Genomic DNA, 14,728 nt, shown 5'->3' with positions numbered 1-14,728 from the left:
AACCTCTGCATTGCCTTGCTGCATACAGTCTTATGGCTACATTACTTTAAAACCATGCTTCAAGTAAAGCTTTACAGACCACTGTGAAATAAGAATAACACAAATGCTTTAGAGGTTTTAATAGACCTACTTTGGCAGAGAAAAGGAGAAAGGTCCCAATCTTACTGCATTAAACCTTACTAGATCATCTTTAAAAGCCTGCTCCAGGTGAGGCTCGAACTCACAACCTCGGCATTGCCTTGCTGCATACTGTCTTATAAGTACCGCGCGCTGACCGATTGCGCCACTGGAGCTGCACAATAAGCTGGGGAAAACAACAGATGGCATCAGATTTACACCTGGACAAAGCTGTTTGGGAAAAATGACAAGGGTCATGAACTTTTACAGATCACTGTGGAACAACAATAACACAAATGCTTTAGGTGTTTTGACAGATTTACTACTTTGGCATAGAGAAGGAAAAAGGGTCCCATCTCACTGCATTAAACCTTACTAGATCATCTTAAAAGCATGCTCCTGGTAAGGCTCGAACTCACAACCTCGCCATTGCCTTGTTGCATACTGTCTTATAAGTGCCGCGCACTGACCGATTGCGCCACTGGAACAGCGCAGAGCAACTTGGGAAAACTGACAAAGTCACAAGCTTTCAGATGTTTTGACAGGGCTACTACTTTGGCATAGAGAAGGAGAAAGGTTCCAATCTCACTGCATTAAACCTTACTAGATCATCTTAAAGCCTGCTCCAGGTGAGGCTCAACTCAGAACCCAGCAATGCTTTGCTGCATACTGTCTTATAAGTACCGCGCACTGACCAATTGCGCCATGGGAGCTGCACATGGAGTTTGGGGAAAACAACAAATGGCATCAGATTTACACATGAACAAAGCTGTTTGGGAAAAATGACAAGGGTCATTAACTTTTACAGATCAATGTGGAACAACGACAACACAAATGCTTTAGGTGTTTTGACAGACCTACTACTTTGGCATAGAGAAGGAGAAAGGTTCCCATCTCACTGCATTAATCCTTACTAGATCATCTTAAAAGCCTGCTCCAGGTGAGGCTCGAACTGTCAACCTCGGCATTGCCTTGCTGCATACTGTCTTACAGCTACATTAATTTAAAACCATACTTCAAGTAAAGCTTTACAGACCACTGTGAAATAAGAATAACAAAAATGCTTTAGCGGTTTTGACAGACCTACAACTTTGGCAGAGAGAAGAAAGGTCCCATTCTCACTGCATTTAACCTTACTAGATCATCTTTAAAGCCTGCTCCATGTGAGGCTCGAACCCACAGCCTCAGCATTGCCTTGCTGCATACTGTCTTATAAGTACCGCCCACTGACCGATTGCACCACTGGAACTGGGCAATGCAACTTGGGCCAACTAATCAAAGGCACAAGCTTTCAGATGTTTTGACAGGGCTGCTACTTTGGTAGAGAGAAGGAGAAAAGACCCAATCTTACTGCATTAAACCTTACTAGATCATCCTAAAAGCATGCTCCAGGTGAAGCTCAAACTGTCAACCTCGGCATTGCTTTGCTGCATACAGTCTTATGGCTACATTACATTAATTTAAAACCATACTTCAAGTAAAGCTTTACAGACCACTGTGAAATAAGAATAACAAAAATGCTTTAGAGGTTTTAACAGACCTACTACTTTGGCAGAGAGAAGGAGAAAGGTCCCAATCTCACTGCATTAAACCTCACTAGATCATCTTTAAAAGGCTGCTCCAGGTGAGGCTCGAACTCACATCCTCGGCATAGCCTTGCTGCATACTGTCTTATAAGTACCGCATGCTGACCGATTGCGCCACTGGAGCTGCGCAAAACTATTTGGGCAAACTGACAAAAGTCACAAACTTTCAGATGTTTTGATAGGGTTACTACTTTGGCAGAGAGAAGGAGAAAGGTTCCCAACTCACTGCATTAAATCTTACTAGATCATCTTAAAAGCCTGCTCCAGGTGAGGCTCAAACTCACAACCTCGGCATTGCCTTGCTGCATACTGTCTTATAAGTACCGCGCGCTGACTGATTGCGCCACTGGAGCTGCACAAAGGAATTGGGGAAAACAATAAATTGCATCAGCTTTACAGCTGGACAAATCTGTTTGGGAAAAACAACAAGGGTCATGAACTTTTACAGATCACTGTGGAACAACGACAGCACAAATGCTTTAGGTGTTTTGACAGACCTACTTCTTTGGCAAAGAAAGGGAGAAAGGTCCCCATCTCACTTTATCAAACCTTACTAGATCATCTTAAAAGCATGCTCCAGGTGAAGCTCAAACTGTCAACCTCGGCATTGCTTTGCTGCATACTGTCTTATGGCTACTTTACTTTAAAACCATGCTTCAAGTAAAGCTTTACAGACCACTGTGAAATAAGAATGACAAAAATGCTTTAGCGATTTTAACAGACTTACTACTTTGGCAGAGAGAAGAAGAAAGGTCCCAATCTTACTGCATTTAACCTTACTAGATCATCTTAAAAGCATGCTCCAGGTGAAGGTCAAACTGTCAACCTTGGCATTGGCTTGCTGCATACAGTCTTATGGCTACATTACTTTAAAACCATGCTTCAAGTAAAGCTTTACAGACCACATAAGAATAACAAAAATGCTTTAGCGGTTTTGACAGACCTACTACTTTGGCAGAGAGAAGAAGAAAGGTCCCAATCTCACTGCATTCAACCTTACTAGATCATCTTAAAAGCCTGCTCCAGGTGAGGCTTGAACTCAGAACCTCAACATTGCCTTGCTGCATACTGTCTTATAAGTACTACGCAGTGACCGATTGCCCCATTGGAACTGCGAAAAGCAACTTGGGCGAACTGACAAAAGTCACAAGCTTTCAGATGTTTTGATAGGGCTACTACTTTGGCATATAGAAGGAGAATGGTTCCAATCTCACTGCATTAAACCTTACTAGATCAGTGGTTTTCAAACTTTTTTAGGAGCGACCCTAATTTAAAAAAATAAAAATTATGCGACCCACACTCTACCCCCCCCCCCTTAGTAGCTAGCAGGGCGGGGCCGAAAGCCGTCATAGTGGAGTGAGCCCGGTGAAACGTGCATGCGCGCATCTGTATGTATTACCTAATGAGCAGACCCGACGCCAGACACAAATTCACGGATGGGCATTTCATTTTTTCAGGGGGCACAAATGAGATCAACCTCACTGCAATTCATAATATCATTAATTATGAAAATGGGCAAAAAACGAGGAAGAACTGACATACGCAACACAACGGAGGAGTCTTAAAGATTGGACCTAGCTTATACTGAAGCAGTCTCAAAACACGTCGCAGGGCTCGACATCAATGCTTGTCAGCTTATCAGGGACAAGTAACATTAGATTAAAACGCCAATAACAATCACCAAAACACGCTAATGATTCTGCATCCTTTAGTCTCAATGACAACCGAAAGTGCATAATGTAATAACGCTAAGTTAAACAAATAAGTGCAGCAAACACAAAGTGAGTTAACACTGACAAAGTGGGTTAAACATACTGCAGTAAAAATGTGAAGTTTTTAATAACATGATACAGTTAAGCAGCATCACATCACGGTTGAAAATGTGACAGATTTCATGACAGTTCACTAAACAAGTAATTAATATTAAGCCACTTACATTTTAGACGTAATGTTGACTGTTTTTGTGGTTTCAGCAGCGAAAATAGTTCAAAGATAAAAGCAGAACCATAACGTGTCAGTCTTACTGCAAAACTCAACCGTGTCGTAACGGTGGCGCTTTGCTTAGCAAACAACTAAACATTTCCGCGCTCACTTTCGACAAACCAATCAAATACATAAAAAATATATATTTTGTTAAATCAGACCAAACACATTTTTTTTTTATTTAGGAGTTTTTATTTCCCCTTGCATCATTTAAAAAATGGCTGTGACCCCGTGCGCAATTTAATCTGCTGTCTATGAATTTAATACAGTAAGCTGCGCACGCACATGGGTCATGTGACACAGTGGTGGAGTATTTTTTTATTTAGTGTATTTAAAAGATATTTTACTGTGCTTTTATTCAAGTGTGTTGTAATTATTATAGTTTTTATAATAAAATTGAATAAATTATTTTAGTAACATTTTTTTGAAATCTTTCTGGCGAGTGGCGACCCAGTTTTTAATTTCCGCGACCCACCAGAGGGTCGCGACCCAGGGTTTGAAAACCACTGTACTAGATCATCCTAAAGCCTGCTCCAGGTGAGGCTCAACTCACAACCTCAGCATTTCTTTGCTGCATACTGTCTTATAAGTACCGCGCGCTAACCGATTGCACCACTGGAGCTGCACAAAGGAATTGGGGAAAACAATAAATTGCATCAGCTTTACAGCTGGACAAATCTGTTTGGGAAAAACAACAAGGGTCATGAACTTTTACAGATCACTGTGGAACAACGACAACACAAATGCTTTACGTGTTTTGACATTTGCTACTTTTGCATAGAGAAGGAAAAAGGATGCCATCTCACTGCATTAAACCTTACTAGGTAATCTTAAAAGCATGCTCCAAGTGAGGCTCGAAATCACAACCTCGGCATTGCTTTGCTGTATACTGTCTTATAAGTACCGCAAGCTGACCAATTGCGCCACTGGAGCTGCACAGTGAGCTGGGGAAAACAACAGATGGCATCAGATTTACACCTAGACAAAACTGTTTGGGAAAAATGACAAGGGTCATTACCTTTTACAGATCACTGTAAAAGAAACGTAAACACAAATGCTTTAGGTGTTTTGACAGACCTACTTCTTTGGCATAGAAAGGGAGAAAGGTCCCCATCTCACTTTATCAAACCTTACTAACCGTGTGTCTCAATCAGCTCCCTTGTTCAGTAGTCAGGGCACTGATCAGGGAGTCAGCCATTTTAAGGGCTGTCTCAATCGCAAAATCCGTTCAGTGCACTGGAATGTTCGTTCCCTAAAAATTCCCACAATGCAACGCAAAAACCAGTGAGCATCGATGATCCCTATAGGTGTGTTCGACATCGGCTGTGGCTGGATGTAACCGATCGGCGAGATTAGCCGCGTGCAGGCGGGGAGGAGCTGAAAACAGAGACGTGAAGTCGGACGCGCTGTGATTCCCGTAGTTTGCTGCATTTACGTCAGGCATGGCTGATCACGTGCCGTTTGCTTGCTTAATCGCATTAAACATGATTTGTAAGATGTAAACTACATAAAAAGTGAATTATACTGTTTTGAATGTCCGTGTATGAGCATGAGTGGAACTGAAGAGGCTTACAGCATCTGTTTTTACAAGAATAAAGTTTAACAGAAGCATAAATTATTTAAATACCAATGTAGTGGGGTCTACGTTTTTGTATCCATTTTATTTTGATGAAGATGACACAATATAACATCGCGACTACATGAAAAGAGCTTTAACTGTTATAAAAATACAGATTTGTGAGCATTTGTGGAACTGAGGGCGTGAAAATACACACGAAACACACGTGATTGTTGTCATGTGGTGAATCCGACCAATCTTGAAACAGCTGTGTCGTCATTACAGCCCGTGCAGCTCCTCTTCGGGAACTGCGCTGGCTAACTCAGGCGGCTGATCTCGAACCGCTCTCGCGGTACTTAAAAACCATATGACACAGTCACGTGCCTGCAGCGCCAGCTTAAGTCGGACAGAAATACTAACCGGAATGCACTGCTTCAAGTCAGCCGCCGATCGGTCTGTGCAGCGCCGCATGAAGTCGAACACACCTCTTATGTTCCCTAACCGAAATCACGTGACTTTTTCTGAAGCTCGCCAACCGAACATCACGTGATCCAACTCAATAAACTGTATGAAATGTTTAAGAACTTTAATAAAGACAAACGGTTTTTTTAGTTGTAAATATAAACACACATTGCTACACAGTAAGGGACCACAATCTACTCAATGTTTAAAATAATAATATTTATTTAAAATTGTAAATATATTTATTACATTTAAAATGTAATTATATGCCTCCAATTTTACATGATATGTAAGAGAATAAGACAGCATTTTTCACAATGTACTGTTTTTAAAATTAAGTCGGAAAGATGTTGGTTTTGCAGGTTGTTAATAAGTAACAGCTGTGAGTGATTACAACGCGCTTAAGCAGCCACGTGACAGAAAAATAAGTGAACATTGTCCCAATGTGAAGTGAGCTAGGGTCCTTACCAGTGCCCGAACCTGTGTACACGATATACTGATACACGACCTCGGGAGCTAGGGAACGAATTGAGACACACGGTAAATCATCTGTAAAGCATGCTCCAGGTAAGGCTCGAACTCACAACCTCGGCATTGCATTGCTGCATACTGTCTTATAAGTACCACACACTGACCGATTGCGCCACTGGAACAGCGCAAAGCAACTTGGGAAAACTGACAAAGTCACAAGCTTTCAGATGTTTTGACAGGGCTACTACTTTGACATAGAGAAGGAGAAAGGTTCCAATCTCACTGCATTAAACCTTACTAGATCATCTTAAAGCCTGCTCCAGGTGAGGCTCAACTCACAACCTCAGCATTGCTTTGCTGCATACTGTCTTATAAGTACCGCACGCTGACCAATTGCGCCATGGGAGCTGCACATGGAGTTTGGGGAAAACAACAAATGGCATCAGAATTACACATGGACAAAGCTGTTTGGGAAAAATGACAAGGGTCATTAACTTTTACAGATCAATGTGGAACAACGACAACACAAATGCTTTAGGTGTTTTGACAGACCTACTACTTTGGCATAGAGAAGGAGAAAGGTTCCCATCTAACTGCATTAAACCTTACTAGATCATCTTAAAAGCATGCTTCTGGAGAGGCACGAACTGTCAACCTCGGCATTGCCTTGCTAGATACTGTCTTAAGGCTACATAACTTTAAAACCATGCTTCAAGTAAAGCTTTACAGACCATTGTGAAATAAGAATAACAAAAATGCTTCAGCGGTTTTGACAGACCTACAACTTTGGCAGAGAGAAGAAAGGTCCCAATCTCACTGCATTTAACCTTACTAGATCATCTTTAAATCCTGCTCCATGTGATGCTCGAACCCACAGCCTCGGCATTGCCTTGCTGCATACTGTCTTATAAGTACCGCGCACTGACCGATTGCACCACTGGAACTGGGCAAGGCAACTCGGGCCAACTGACAAAAGTCACAAGCTTTCAGATGTTTTGCCAGGGCTGCTACTTTGGCAGAGAGAAGGAGAAAAGTACCAATCTTACTGCATTAAACCTTACTAGATCATCCTATAAGCATGCTCCAGGTGAAGCTCAAACTGTCAACCTCTGCATTGCTTTGCTGCATACAGTCTTATGGCTACATTACTTTAAAACCATGCTTCAAGTAAAGCTTTACAGACCACTGTGAAATAAGAATAACACAAATGTTTTAGAGGTTTTAACAGACCTACTACTTTGGCAGAGAAAAGGAGAAAGGTCCCAATCTCACTGCATTAAACCTTACTAGATCATCTTAAAAGCATGCTCCAGGTGAGGCTCAAACTCACAACTTCAGCATTGCTTTGCTGCATACAGTCTTATAAGTACCGCGAGCTGACCAATTGCGCCACAGGAGCTGCACAATGAGCTGGGGAAAACAACAGATGGCATCAGATTTACACCTGGACAAAGCTGTTTGGGAAGAATGACAAGGGTCATTACCTTTTACAGATCACTGTAAAAAAAACTTAAACACAAATGCTTTAGGTGTTTTGACAGACCTACTTCTTTGGCATAGAAAGGGAGAAAGGTCCCCATCTCACTTTATCAAACCTTACTAAATCATCTTAAAAGCATGCTCCAGGTGAGGCTCGAACTCACAACCTCGGCATTGCATTGCTGCATACTGTCTTATGGCTACATTACTTTAAAACCATGCTTCAAGTAAAGCTTTACAGACCACTGTGAAATAAGAATAACAAAAAAGCTTTAGCTGTTTTGACAGACCTACAACTTTGGCATAGAGAAGAAATGTCCCAATCTCACTGCATTTAACCTGACTAGATCATCTTTAAAAGCATGCTCCAGGTGAGGCTTGAACTCACAACCTCGGCATTGCCTTGCTGCATACTGTCTTATAAGTACCGCGCGCTGACCGATTGCGCCACTGGAGCTGCACAATGGAGTTTGGGGAACACAACAAATGGCATCAGCTTTACAGCTGGACAAAGCTGTCAGGGAAAAATGACAAGGGTCATGAACTTTTACAGATCACTGTAGAACAACAATAACACAAATGCTTTAGGTGTTTTGATAGATTTACTACTTTGGCATAGAGAAGGAAAAAGGGTCCCATCTCACTGCATTAAACCTTACTAGATCATCTTAAAAGCATGCTCTTGGTAAGGCTCGAACTCACAACCTCGCCATTGCCTTGTTGCATACTGTCTTATAAGTGCCGCGCACTGACCGATTGCGCCACTGGAACAGCGTAAAGCAACTTGGGCAAACTGACAAAGTCACAAGCTTTCAGATGTTTTGACAGGGCTAATACTTCTGGCATAGAGAAGGAGAAAGGTTCCAATCTCACTGCATTAAACCTTACTAGATCATCTTAAAGCCTGCTCCAGGTGAGGCTCAACTCACAACCTCAGCATTGCTTTGCTGCATACTGTCTTATAAGTACCGCGCGCTGACCAATTGCGCCATGGGAGCTGCACATGGAGTTTGGGGAAAACAACAAATGGCATCAGATTTACACATGGACAAAGCTGTTTGGGAAAAATGACAAGGGTCATTAACTTTTACAGATCAATGTGGAACAACGACAACACAAATGCTTTAGGTGTTTTGACAGACCTACTACTTTGGCATAGAGAAGGAGAAAGGTTTCCATCTAACTGCATTAAACCTTACTAGATCATCTTAAAAGCATGCTTCTGAAGAGGCACGAACTGTCAACCTCGGCATTGCCTTGCTAGATTCTGTCTTACGGCTACATAACTTTAAAACCATGCTTCAAGTAAAGCTTTACAGACCATTGTGAAATAAGAATAACAAAAATGCTTCAGCGGTTTTGACAGACCTACAACTTTGGCAGAGAGAAGAAAGGTCCCAATCAAACTGCATTTAACCTTGCTAGATCATCTTTACATCCTGCTCCATGTGATGCTCGAACCCACAGCCTCGGCATTGTCTTGCTGCATACTGTCTTATAAGTACCGCGCACTGACCGATTGCACCACTGGAACTGGGCAATGCAACTTGGGCCAACTGACAAAAGTCACAAGCTTTCAGATGTTTTGACAGGGCTGCTACTTTGGCAGAGAGAAGGAGAAAGGTCCCCATCTCACTTTATCAAACCTTACTAGATCATCTTAAAAGCATGCTCCAGGTGAAGCTCAAACTGTCAACCTTGGCATTGCCTTGCTGCATACTGTCTTACGGCTACATTACTTTAAAACCATGCTTCAAGTAAAGCTTAACAGACCACTGTGAAATAAGAATAACACAAATGCTTTAGGGGTTTTAACAGACCTACTACTTTGGCAGAGAGAAGGAGAAAGGTCCCAATCTCACTGCATTAAACCTCACTAGATCATCTTTAAAAGGCTGCTCCAGGTGAGGCTCGAACTCACATCCTCGGCATAGCCTTGCTGCATACTGTCTTATAAGTACCGCATGCTGACCGATTGCGCCACTGGAGCTGCGCAAAACTATTTGGGCAAACTGACAAAAGTCACAAACTTTCAGATGTTTTGATAGGGTTACTACTTTGGCAGAGAGAAGGAGAAAGGTTCCCAACTCACTGCATTAAATCTTACTAGATCATCTTAAAAGCCTGCTCCAGGTGAGGCTCAAACTCACAACCTCGGCATTGCCTTGCTGCATACTGTCTTATAAGTACCGCGCGCTGACTGATTGCGCCACTGGAGCTGCACAAAGGAATTGGGGAAAACAATAAATTGCATCAGCTTTACAGCTGGACAAATCTGTTTGGGAAAAACAACAAGGGTCATGAACTTTTACAGATCACTGTGGAACAACGACAGCACAAATGCTTTAGGTGTTTTGACAGACCTACTTCTTTGGCAAAGAAAGGGAGAAAGGTCCCCATCTCACTTTATCAAACCTTACTAGATCATCTTAAAAGCATGCTCCAGGTGAAGCTCAAACTGTCAACCTCGGCATTGCTTTGCTGCATACTGTCTTATGGCTACTTTACTTTAAAACCATGCTTCAAGTAAAGCTTTACAGACCACTGTGAAATAAGAATGACAAAAATGCTTTAGCGATTTTAACAGACTTACTACTTTGGCAGAGAGAAGAAGAAAGGTCCCAATCTTACTGCATTTAACCTTACTAGATCATCTTAAAAGCATGCTCCAGGTGAAGGTCAAACTGTCAACCTTGGCATTGGCTTGCTGCATACAGTCTTATGGCTACATTACTTTAAAACCATGCTTCAAGTAAAGCTTTACAGACCACATAAGAATAACAAAAATGCTTTAGCGGTTTTGACAGACCTACTACTTTGGCAGAGAGAAGAAGAAAGGTCCCAATCTCACTGCATTCAACCTTACTAGATCATCTTAAAAGCCTGCTCCAGGTGAGGCTTGAACTCAGAACCTCAACATTGCCTTGCTGCATACTGTCTTATAAGTACTACGCAGTGACCGATTGCCCCATTGGAACTGCGAAAAGCAACTTGGGCGAACTGACAAAAGTCACAAGCTTTCAGATGTTTTGATAGGGCTACTACTTTGGCATATAGAAGGAGAATGGTTCCAATCTCACTGCATTAAACCTTACTAGATCAGTGGTTTTCAAACTTTTTTAGGAGCGACCCTAATTTAAAAAAATAAAAATTATGCGACCCACACTCTACCCCCCCCCCCCTTAGTAGCTAGCAGGGCGGGGCCGAAAGCCGTCATAGTGGAGTGAGCCCGGTGAAACGTGCATGCGCGCATCTGTATGTATTACCTAATGAGCAGACCCGACGCCAGACACAAATTCACGGATGGGCATTTCATTTTTTCAGGGGGCACAAATGAGATCAACCTCACTGCAATTCATAATATCATTAATTATGAAAATGGGCAAAAAACGAGGAAGAACTGACATACGCAACACAACGGAGGAGTCTTAAAGATTGGACCTAGCTTATACTGAAGCAGTCTCAAAACACGTCGCAGGGCTCGACATCAATGCTTGTCAGCTTATCAGGGACAAGTAACATTAGATTAAAACGCCAATAACAATCACCAAAACACGCTAATGATTCTGCATCCTTTAGTCTCAATGACAACCGAAAGTGCATAATGTAATAACGCTAAGTTAAACAAATAAGTGCAGCAAACACAAAGTGAGTTAACACTGACAAAGTGGGTTAAACATACTGCAGTAAAAATGTGAAGTTTTTAATAACATGATACAGTTAAGCAGCATCACATCACGGTTGAAAATGTGACAGATTTCATGACAGTTCACTAAACAAGTAATTAATATTAAGCCACTTACATTTTAGACGTAATGTTGACTGTTTTTGTGGTTTCAGCAGCGAAAATAGTTCAAAGATAAAAGCAGAACCATAACGTGTCAGTCTTACTGCAAAACTCAACCGTGTCGTAACGGTGGCGCTTTGCTTAGCAAACAACTAAACATTTCCGCGCTCACTTTCGACAAACCAATCAAATACATAAAAAATATATATTTTGTTAAATCAGACCAAACACATTTTTTTTTTATTTAGGAGTTTTTATTTCCCCTTGCATCATTTAAAAAATGGCTGTGACCCCGTGCGCAATTTAATCTGCTGTCTATGAATTTAATACAGTAAGCTGCGCACGCACATGGGTCATGTGACACAGTGGTGGAGTATTTTTTTATTTAGTGTATTTAAAAGATATTTTACTGTGCTTTTATTCAAGTGTGTTGTAATTATTATAGTTTTTATAATAAAATTGAATAAATTATTTTAGTAACATTTTTTTGAAATCTTTCTGGCGAGTGGCGACCCAGTTTTTAATTTCCGCGACCCACCAGAGGGTCGCGACCCAGGGTTTGAAAACCACTGTACTAGATCATCCTAAAGCCTGCTCCAGGTGAGGCTCAACTCACAACCTCAGCATTTCTTTGCTGCATACTGTCTTATAAGTACCGCGCGCTAACCGATTGCACCACTGGAGCTGCACAAAGGAATTGGGGAAAACAATAAATTGCATCAGCTTTACAGCTGGACAAATCTGTTTGGGAAAAACAACAAGGGTCATGAACTTTTACAGATCACTGTGGAACAACGACAACACAAATGCTTTACGTGTTTTGACATTTGCTACTTTTGCATAGAGAAGGAAAAAGGATGCCATCTCACTGCATTAAACCTTACTAGGTAATCTTAAAAGCATGCTCCAAGTGAGGCTCGAAATCACAACCTCGGCATTGCTTTGCTGTATACTGTCTTATAAGTACCGCAAGCTGACCAATTGCGCCACTGGAGCTGCACAGTGAGCTGGGGAAAACAACAGATGGCATCAGATTTACACCTAGACAAAACTGTTTGGGAAAAATGACAAGGGTCATTACCTTTTACAGATCACTGTAAAAGAAACGTAAACACAAATGCTTTAGGTGTTTTGACAGACCTACTTCTTTGGCATAGAAAGGGAGAAAGGTCCCCATCTCACTTTATCAAACCTTACTAACCGTGTGTCTCAATCAGCTCCCTTGTTCAGTAGTCAGGGCACTGATCAGGGAGTCAGCCATTTTAAGGGCTGTCTCAATCGCAAAATCCGTTCAGTGCACTGGAATGTTCGTTCCCTAAAAATTCCCACAATGCAACGCAAAAACCAGTGAGCATCGATGATCCCTATAGGTGTGTTCGACATCGGCTGTGGCTGGATGTAACCGATCGGCGAGATTAGCCGCGTGCAGGCGGGGAGGAGCTGAAAACAGAGACGTGAAGTCGGACGCGCTGTGATTCCCGTAGTTTGCTGCATTTACGTCAGGCATGGCTGATCACGTGCCGTTTGCTTGCTTAATCGCATTAAACATGATTTGTAAGATGTAAACTACATAAAAAGTGAATTATACTGTTTTGAATGTCCGTGTATGAGCATGAGTGGAACTGAAGAGGCTTACAGCATCTGTTTTTACAAGAATAAAGTTTAACAGAAGCATAAATTATTTAAATACCAATGTAGTGGGGTCTACGTTTTTGTATCCATTTTATTTTGATGAAGATGACACAATATAACATCGCGACTACATGAAAAGAGCTTTAACTGTTATAAAAATACAGATTTGTGAGCATTTGTGGAACTGAGGGCGTGAAAATACACACGAAACACACGTGATTGTTGTCATGTGGTGAATCCGACCAATCTTGAAACAGCTGTGTCGTCATTACAGCCCGTGCAGCTCCTCTTCGGGAACTGCGCTGGCTAACTCAGGCGGCTGATCTCGAACCGCTCTCGCGGTACTTAAAAACCATATGACACAGTCACGTGCCTGCAGCGCCAGCTTAAGTCGGACAGAAATACTAACCGGAATGCACTGCTTCAAGTCAGCCGCCGATCGGTCTGTGCAGCGCCGCATGAAGTCGAACACACCTCTTATGTTCCCTAACCGAAATCACGTGACTTTTTCTGAAGCTCGCCAACCGAACATCACGTGATCCAACTCAATAAACTGTATGAAATGTTTAAGAACTTTAATAAAGACAAACGGTTTTTTTAGTTGTAAATATAAACACACATTGCTACACAGTAAGGGACCACAATCTACTCAATGTTTAAAATAATAATATTTATTTAAAATTGTAAATATATTTATTACATTTAAAATGTAATTATATGCCTCCAATTTTACATGATATGTAAGAGAATAAGACAGCATTTTTCACAATGTACTGTTTTTAAAATTAAGTCGGAAAGATGTTGGTTTTGCAGGTTGTTAATAAGTAACAGCTGTGAGTGATTACAACGCGCTTAAGCAGCCACGTGACAGAAAAATAAGTGAACATTGTCCCAATGTGAAGTGAGCTAGGGTCCTTACCAGTGCCCGAACCTGTGTACACGATATACTGATACACGACCTCGGGAGCTAGGGAACGAATTGAGACACACGGTAAATCATCTGTAAAGCATGCTCCAGGTAAGGCTCGAACTCACAACCTCGGCATTGCATTGCTGCATACTGTCTTATAAGTACCACACACTGACCGATTGCGCCACTGGAACAGCGCAAAGCAACTTGGGAAAACTGACAAAGTCACAAGCTTTCAGATGTTTTGACAGGGCTACTACTTTGACATAGAGAAGGAGAAAGGTTCCAATCTCACTGCATTAAACCTTACTAGATCATCTTAAAGCCTGCTCCAGGTGAGGCTCAACTCACAACCTCAGCATTGCTTTGCTGCATACTGTCTTATAAGTACCGCACGCTGACCAATTGCGCCATGGGAGCTGCACATGGAGTTTGGGGAAAACAACAAATGGCATCAGAATTACACATGGACAAAGCTGTTTGGGAAAAATGACAAGGGTCATTAACTTTTACAGATCAATGTGGAACAACGACAACACAAATGCTTTAGGTGTTTTGACAGACCTACTACTTTGGCATAGAGAAGGAGAAAGGTTCCCATCTAACTGCATTAAACCTTACTAGATCATCTTAAAAGCATGCTTCTGGAGAGGCACGAACTGTCAACCTCGGCATTGCCTTGCTAGATACTGTCTTAAGGCTACATAACTTTAAAACCATGCTTCAAGTAAAGCTTTACAGAC

General features: G+C 41.7%; 2 protein-coding genes and 6 non-coding genes across 13 annotated transcripts in view; all 8 read right to left on the bottom strand.

Moving 5' to 3' along the window:
- The window catches only part of LOC135750824 (active breakpoint cluster region-related protein), a 208,849-nt gene that overhangs the window by 99,976 nt on the left and 94,145 nt on the right, over positions 1-14,728 (bottom strand). The gene's annotated exons all lie outside the window — the stretch shown is intronic.
- Positions 1-14,728, bottom strand: part of LOC135730698 (calpain-5) — an 85,541-nt gene that overhangs the window by 20,056 nt on the left and 50,757 nt on the right. The window lies entirely within an intron of this gene.
- Positions 200-293, bottom strand: trnai-uau (transfer RNA isoleucine (anticodon UAU)). The gene is made up of 2 exons: positions 256-293; positions 200-235 (listed from the first exon to the last, which is right to left on the bottom strand). It is a non-coding gene; the product is annotated as a tRNA-Ile (tRNA).
- Positions 1,734-1,827, bottom strand: trnai-uau (transfer RNA isoleucine (anticodon UAU)). The gene is made up of 2 exons: positions 1,790-1,827; positions 1,734-1,769 (listed from the first exon to the last, which is right to left on the bottom strand). It is a non-coding gene; the product is annotated as a tRNA-Ile (tRNA).
- trnai-uau (transfer RNA isoleucine (anticodon UAU)) lies at positions 1,963-2,056 on the bottom strand. The gene is made up of 2 exons: positions 2,019-2,056; positions 1,963-1,998 (listed from the first exon to the last, which is right to left on the bottom strand). It is a non-coding gene; the product is annotated as a tRNA-Ile (tRNA).
- Positions 8,020-8,113, bottom strand: trnai-uau (transfer RNA isoleucine (anticodon UAU)). Its single transcript has 2 exons — positions 8,076-8,113; positions 8,020-8,055 (listed from the first exon to the last, which is right to left on the bottom strand). It is a non-coding gene; the product is annotated as a tRNA-Ile (tRNA).
- trnai-uau (transfer RNA isoleucine (anticodon UAU)) lies at positions 9,553-9,646 on the bottom strand. The gene is made up of 2 exons: positions 9,609-9,646; positions 9,553-9,588 (listed from the first exon to the last, which is right to left on the bottom strand). It is a non-coding gene; the product is annotated as a tRNA-Ile (tRNA).
- trnai-uau (transfer RNA isoleucine (anticodon UAU)) lies at positions 9,782-9,875 on the bottom strand. Its single transcript has 2 exons — positions 9,838-9,875; positions 9,782-9,817 (listed from the first exon to the last, which is right to left on the bottom strand). It is a non-coding gene; the product is annotated as a tRNA-Ile (tRNA).

Source organism: Paramisgurnus dabryanus, chromosome 2 (assembly GCF_030506205.2).
Source record: "Paramisgurnus dabryanus chromosome 2, PD_genome_1.1, whole genome shotgun sequence".
Lineage (NCBI taxonomy): Eukaryota > Metazoa > Chordata > Actinopteri > Cypriniformes > Cobitidae > Paramisgurnus > Paramisgurnus dabryanus.
The sequence above is the reverse complement of the archived record's forward strand: the minus strand, read 5'-3'. Positions and strand labels throughout refer to the sequence as shown.